Source organism: Doryrhamphus excisus, linkage group LG14 (genome assembly GCF_037039965.1).
Source record: "Doryrhamphus excisus strain RoL-2023G ecotype Guam linkage group LG14, RoL_Dexc_Guam_v1.1, whole genome shotgun sequence".
Lineage (NCBI taxonomy): Eukaryota > Metazoa > Chordata > Actinopteri > Syngnathiformes > Syngnathidae > Doryrhamphus > Doryrhamphus excisus.
The window spans coordinates 14,971,911-14,978,924 of NC_136370.1; positions in this window are offsets into that span (position 1 = coordinate 14,971,911).

Genomic DNA, 7,014 nt, shown 5'->3' on the forward strand with positions numbered 1-7,014 from the left:
ATAACACCCCTACAGTCACCTTTACACTCATATTCTTTGTTTAAACCAGGGGTCTCAAACATGCGGCCCGTGGGCCAAATGTGGCCCACAGGACACTAGTTTGAGGCCCCCGCCTTGATATGAAAGTTTAACGTTAGTGCGGCCCGCGCAAGTTTGATATGGATGCTGTATGGTATCATGTACCCAGAAAAAATTATTACGTTTGATTAATGTTCATGTTAAAGGTTAAATAACTGTTAATAGTTATCCTCCCTATCCGTGTGGAAGTGGTAAGTTTTTGGCTATTTAAGTTTAAAGGAAATAACTTGAAGGCTACCGTTTAGGTCAAGACCCTGCAGTTGCGCAATATGTTGTAAATAAAAAGAGTATAAATGTGACTATAGTCGTGTTTTGTCATGTCTACAGGGCTCTAATAATGCTTTGTTAATTTTAAATCTGCAAAAAATAATTTGTCTACCCACCAACTATACGTGGTTTCTTAAGTTTTTATTATTTGCCGTTTTATTATTATTACTATATTTATTTATTTATTACTGATTGATTGATTATCTTTATTCTTGATTTGTTTATTTATTTTTCATCTTATTTTGTGTAGAAAAATAAAAAGTAAGATATTTGAGAACAGTGGAATGTGTTATCAGAGCTTTTCTTTGGGGGGGGGGGGGTTTTGGAAAACCTGATGCGACCCAGTCTCACCCAGACCCGAGCTCCAGTGGCCCCCAAGTAAATTGAGTTTGAGACCCCTGCTTTAAACCACATTGGTATGGTAGTGGTTCACATGGCTGTCTTTCATGCAGCTGGCAGTGGATCAATTTTTGCTCCATGCAATCTAAAATTTACAGTTCCAGCTATAACTTTAAAACCTTCATTCATTTCCCAACCTGCACATTTTATTTTGCATGTTTCTCTGACACAGCAGATGACAGGTGGGTGTTAGATGGCTCATCAGGCGGCGCACCCACCATGTCATGACAACAAGCTATGTTGTGCACTTAAAGCGCATGAGTCATTCGGTCGTCCCTCAAGAAAGTAAAGTCTTACATTTAAACATATGCTCTCTCAAAGCTGCATCTGCTGTGCACTGACTGAAGCTCTGGAAGATTTGTGTGTGTGCAATTGGAGGCTGGATGTGATGAGTGGCAGAGTGTGTGGGATAGAATAGATAAACGTGGGCCTCAGGGCCGCTTGTTTATTTAAAAAGATGTGAACTTCCTTCTGGAAGCGTAGTGGAGGTTTGTGTCCTCAGGTGAGCTTTGACTTTCTCTGCTGTTAGCATTTTTTTTTAGGAATTATGAAATAAAAGAAAGCATACTCCATGGGATCTAAGTGTTACAAATCAATGTGCTGTCCTCACAACATGACTGTATACTGCTAGACAACCAGTGGACCAATAAAAAAAAACTCCACTTACTTTTCTTGTTTCAGTGATCCTTTCTTTGTCGTATATGTATGCATGCAGTAATATATATAATATAAAAAACAATTACTATCTATAAATGTGTATTAAATATGCTAAACATGAGTAGCTAGCCAAAACACAGGCTAGTTAGCAGCTACATCACACCGAGTTTACAAACACATTCAAAATAATAATTCAGGAATATTTAAGATCGATATTTGATTTGCTTTTTCACACAGATGCTCACAAAGACAAAGCTCACTAAGCTAAACGTTTTAGCACAAACTCAGCTTGATTGTGTGCTTTTCAAATTTTCGTTTCTGCGTTGCTAGCTTGTGCTTCACAGAGAGAAGAAAAAACGTCAAAGATTGTCTATTCACAGAAAGAGCACGCACTCGTGCTGCCACTTAAACGGTTGTTTTCGGAGAAGATGTCTCACTTGTATATTTTTAACCATAGCTTTTTAACCAGTTTTACTTTATATTTTAATATATTTACCGACTGTGAACCAGTTTACACATTTTAATGCATTTTAATGTTGATTTAAATCAAATCGGAAATCACATGAAATTGGGTCTTTCACCCAAAGACGTAACAATCATAGTAAACATTAAAACATGTTGCACATCATGTCAAATTACTGATTTGTTGAGTGTACCCCTATAGATTCAGGTACATATTCACACAAATCTTATTCTCAAATGCCCAAAATTATCAACAATTCTGGATTGGCTTTTGTATCAATCTTACTAGTATTACCCTTGGTATCAATAGTATTGCTATTTGGTCAATCCACCCACCCTTACTATATAATTTATCTGTATGACATATTTTTTGTGTGCCTCTATTAGGACTTTTGTCAGTCCACACCCGTTGGTTACAAAGAACTACCGTTTAGGTCAAATGCCAAAGATGAGAATCTGGTCAGAAGCAAAATGAAAGCATAGACGTCACAGTATTGCATCGCAATTACCAAGCATCCAATCAGATTTCTCTCTTATGATTTGCCAATGCTGCCAATAGCCTCTAGGGTAGCACAGTTGCATTATTTATGAGGATTGCTATTATATGCGATGATGCATTAACTGATTATAGTCCACCATTCATTTCTGCTTAGCAACATTCCAATTTGTAGTAAATGTTGTTGTGTTTTTTTTAACCCTGCTCAACCTTCCACTCGAGCAGTTTCCTTCCTGGATGTGACAGTGGAGCAGACCTTTACTCCAGGTGCACACAAGTGTCGGCCATGTCTGCTCAATGTGGCTATAAAGCAAATACATTTGCTATCCATTTGTACAATTTATTGAGTTGTCAGAGGTGAGCAGGCCTGCAAGGCCACAAATAGGTCCTGTCAGCGAGGAGATGGGGGGGGGGGGGGTTCCATCTCCTGTGCATCATTGCAGGAAAGGAATTTCCATCAGGCCAGACAGATTATAGAGGAAGGTACACAGGTGGTACATGGGGAACAACACCAAGGGAGGGCATGGCGGAAAAAGGCTTTAGGATTGATTCTTATTAAACAGTAAACCTGGAACAAGTTGTTATGTTGTGCATTGTCTCCTGACCATTCAAAGATGGTGGCACAAAACACTAGAAGGACAAGAGACTAACATACAGATTACTTTGCAGGAGTACATACAAGAGCAACAAATACTGACTAGTCACAGACAGAACTTTGGTGCGTTCCGGGTAGCATGCAGACAAAGCAGTACAATCCTTCTTCTCTTTGGTTGCTAAATACCCCTAATGGCAAAGTGGCTACAGGTGCACCTCGTGGCACCGCCCTCTTGAGAGATAACAGGATCTGAGGGGAATATTACACACTAAACTCTTTCTTTACAGACATCCTAAATCCTGACATTTGTTTGCCTTTACAGCCTTTACCCTCTGTGACCATGACAATAGAACACATTCAACTGGCAGCCGATTCTCTCTTGTCTACAATCAGGACCGAGGACTGATATTAAAGCCCCCGCACTGCCAAAGGCGTGAGGGGCAGCCTACCGTTTAGCGTCCGAGATTGAGACAAGTAGACAATTGATAGAGGCAGCACGACCACTGTTTTCACGGCAACTACAAAATCCAAAGAAATACAGCTGAATAGGTGCAGATTCTGGAAGAACTACTACAGCGTCAGGCAAAATGATCTGACACATTTGTAGGTTAAATAAAACGCAAATAAAGTAATGAAACAGTGTTTTTATTTTTGAAAAATACATATAATGCAATTTTGCTTAGTCTCTTTACAATGCCATTGTTTTATGTTTTTTTTTCAGTTGCTGCCATGAATTGGACTAATGAGCATCGCGCTTTCATTGTGGAAACGTTTATCAAAACTAATGAATATGTAACTTCAATCTTGGTAGACATGATCCCGTACCAGCTCCAAACGCCATCTTGTTATGGGTTACCAACTTCAGAGCTACTGGATCTGCATTAAAAATCAACCGCCAGAACTGATTACATTTTTAAAACATAATAAAACAGAATGGCATTGTACGTATGTACTTTTCCAAAATAAAAACACTTTTTTTGTTTCTTTACTTTATTTGCCTTTTATTTAACCTACAAATGTGTCAGATCATTTTGCCTGACCCTGTATAAAGCTTTGTGTGCCGGTCGTTGTGTGTGCTGCTCTATGGGAGTCCACAACTCAATACAAAGGGACGAAAAATGAGCATAACAGGTCCCTGTGAGGGGCACGGAAAGTGCAAGCTTCAAATTGCATCAGGCCTTAAATGAGATATTTCTGACCGTGATGCTCTTGGGTTGTCTCAATTAGTAAGAACCAGTCCATGGAGAGAGCGAGGGCATGTTGATTCATTGACGAGACATTTTTAGTTGCAATGAACCCGGTCCCTGATGTATGCCATATACCAACCTTGTGCTTTTGGACTAATTTAGTCCCAGGTGTCAGTAAGCTCCGAGTTACCAAGAGAGTTCCGTGTGGTGTTTTGTTTCCATTAACAAGTTTTCTTTCCTTGAAGAACCTTGAGACGTGTTGCAACCCTGAATATGTGGTGTCCCCTGGTGACTCATTAAGGCGTTATGAGCTGCACATAACACCTGAACTTGACACAGGCTTTAATTTCTAATCAAGCATTCAAAGTGGCTGCTTCCTGATTCAGATAGACGATGAATGAGAGATGGGGTATTTACCGTGACATCTCTGCTTTATTGCATACATCTGTGCAATTAGCAAGTCTCATAGCGCCAAATCAACCATGTTTCATTCATTTGTGCTAGTGGGACCCATTTTTATTTTTAGTGAATGGACTCGTTTCAATGGGGTTTCAGCATGACAGTTAGTGATGCAATAGCTAAAGCTGGTACTGGATGCCTTTACAAAGAATTTGACTGACCTGTCGCACCTCCCCCAGTGCCCCCCAGGGAACCAAAATTACCTGTCAAAGTGAACCCCTAAAAGGGTCTTGGTGTTTCCCTTGGCTTGGTGGATCTTTGCCCCCCCCACCTTCCGTGACAAAGATGATACGGTTCTTCTGGTGGTGAAGTTTTGTTGTCCACGATTTCATACGATTTGATGCAGTGTATAGACGATACGGTTCGATTCAATTCAACGGTTAATGTTTGTTGATTTAGACCAGCCATCACCAAATGGCGGACCTCGGTCCGGATACGGACCTAGTGATGGACCTTTATGGACCCGTGATCAACTGCTGAATAGGAAATATAGTAACATATAATCATGCTTGGCTGCACGGTGACTTAGTGGTTAGCGTGCAGGCCTCACAGCTAGGAGACCGGAGTTCAATTCCACTCTCGGTCATCTCTGTGTGGAGTTTGCATGTTCTCCCTGTGCATGCGTGGGTTTTCTCCGGGTACTCCGGTTTCCTCCCACATTCCAAAAACATGCTAGGTTAATTGGCCACTCCAAATTGTCCATAGGTATGAATGTGAGTGTGAATGGTTGTTTGTCTATATGTGCCCTGTGATTGGCTGGCCACCAGTCCAGTCCAGGGTGTGCCTCTTGCCCAAAGACAGGTGGGATAGGCTCCAGCACCCCCCACGACCCTGCCTACCTGCTTGCCTATTGCATTTTGGTGAACGTTTGTCATGCACTCCTGCCTTTTTGTATTTTGTGACACACATTTGTGTGGATGTTTGCTGCCTCCAAGTCTCTTTTTCCCCCGCTGCATTAAAAGACTTTATTGATTGCACCTGCACAATGTCCTTGAATCCTTGGGTGGTGCTGTATGCTCTAATAGCAGAGCCGGATAATTCATCTTACATTCTGATGCCAATTATATGGAAGTGATATTCTTACAGTATTTCAAATGTGTAAAAGAGCACATGCTGTAAGGCACTAGCAAATATAAAGTCGCCTTAATAACATATCAAAAGCATTTATTAGTTGGATGAATCAAAAAAGACTTGCTGAATGAACACCTTTTTGTTTGATGCGATCAATATTTTAAATTCCATGTTTTATATTTATATTCCTATACCTGTTACATTTGGAACATTCACGTTTGAACATGTCCTAATATTGCTGGAAGTGGAAGTGGAAGTGTGCAATAACTAAAGATGTCTGATAATTATCGACCCGTATATTAACATAAAAATGCAATATCGGTATCAGATTTTGGACATATAATTTTTTTGTCCAAAAAAAGCCAATATCGGACATCCCTAACAATGTCAATAAACGTCTATTTATTGGAAATATAACAATGAAAAAACTGAATTTTTAACCCTCTGTCCAATCATGCATTCATTCATTTTTCTACCGCTTACACCCTACACCCTGGACTGGTGGCCAGCCAATCACAGGGCACATATAGACAAACAACCATTCACACTCACATTCATAACTATGGACAATTTGGAGTCGCCAATTAACCTAGCATGTTTTTGGAATGTGGGAGGAAACCGGAGTAGTCCAATCAATGATACAAAATAAACGAATAGCGCAAATCCCCTTCAATAATAACACCTTTCTTAAGTAAATACCAATATTTGTCACATGAAAATGAAAATGCTCTGTTAGCTTGGAAAAATGAAACAATCCCATATTAAAAATATCATAACAATGGTAATCGTACAACATTTCAGACTGTAAGTTACACAGCAAAAAAGTTACCATACTCACCTGTGTTGGTCTGGATGGTCAACTTTTGCTGGTGGTCCAGCTGGGAAAAGTGATGAGTTTGTGGGGCTCACTATAAAATGTCTTTATAATAAAAATCTTGAAAGGGAAGCACAAGTAGTGCATAAAATAGTGTAGTTGTCACATTTAGTTGGCATGTTGTAGAGAGAAAAGGGGATGACTTTTATCATCCCGCCAACCTATCTCAGAGGTCCTTTTCTATATTTGACCATTCTATATGCAGGTTTGTAGTTACCTTGACTTGCGTTAAAGAAAAGTACAAATGATGTATTTTGGAAGCTCATGTGAAAAACCTTTCTTTCCTCCTTGAGTGATTATGCTTTTCAAATAGCATATATTTCTCTCCAGGCAGAGAGTGCTGGGCTGAATGGATGCTGCCACTGCATAATGGTCCTCAGACGTTTGTTTCCCTGGCAACGTGGGGAGGGCATGTGTGGAGAGGGAGGTATAAAAACACAGCCAGCTCTCTTCCTAGTTTTAGTTTTAA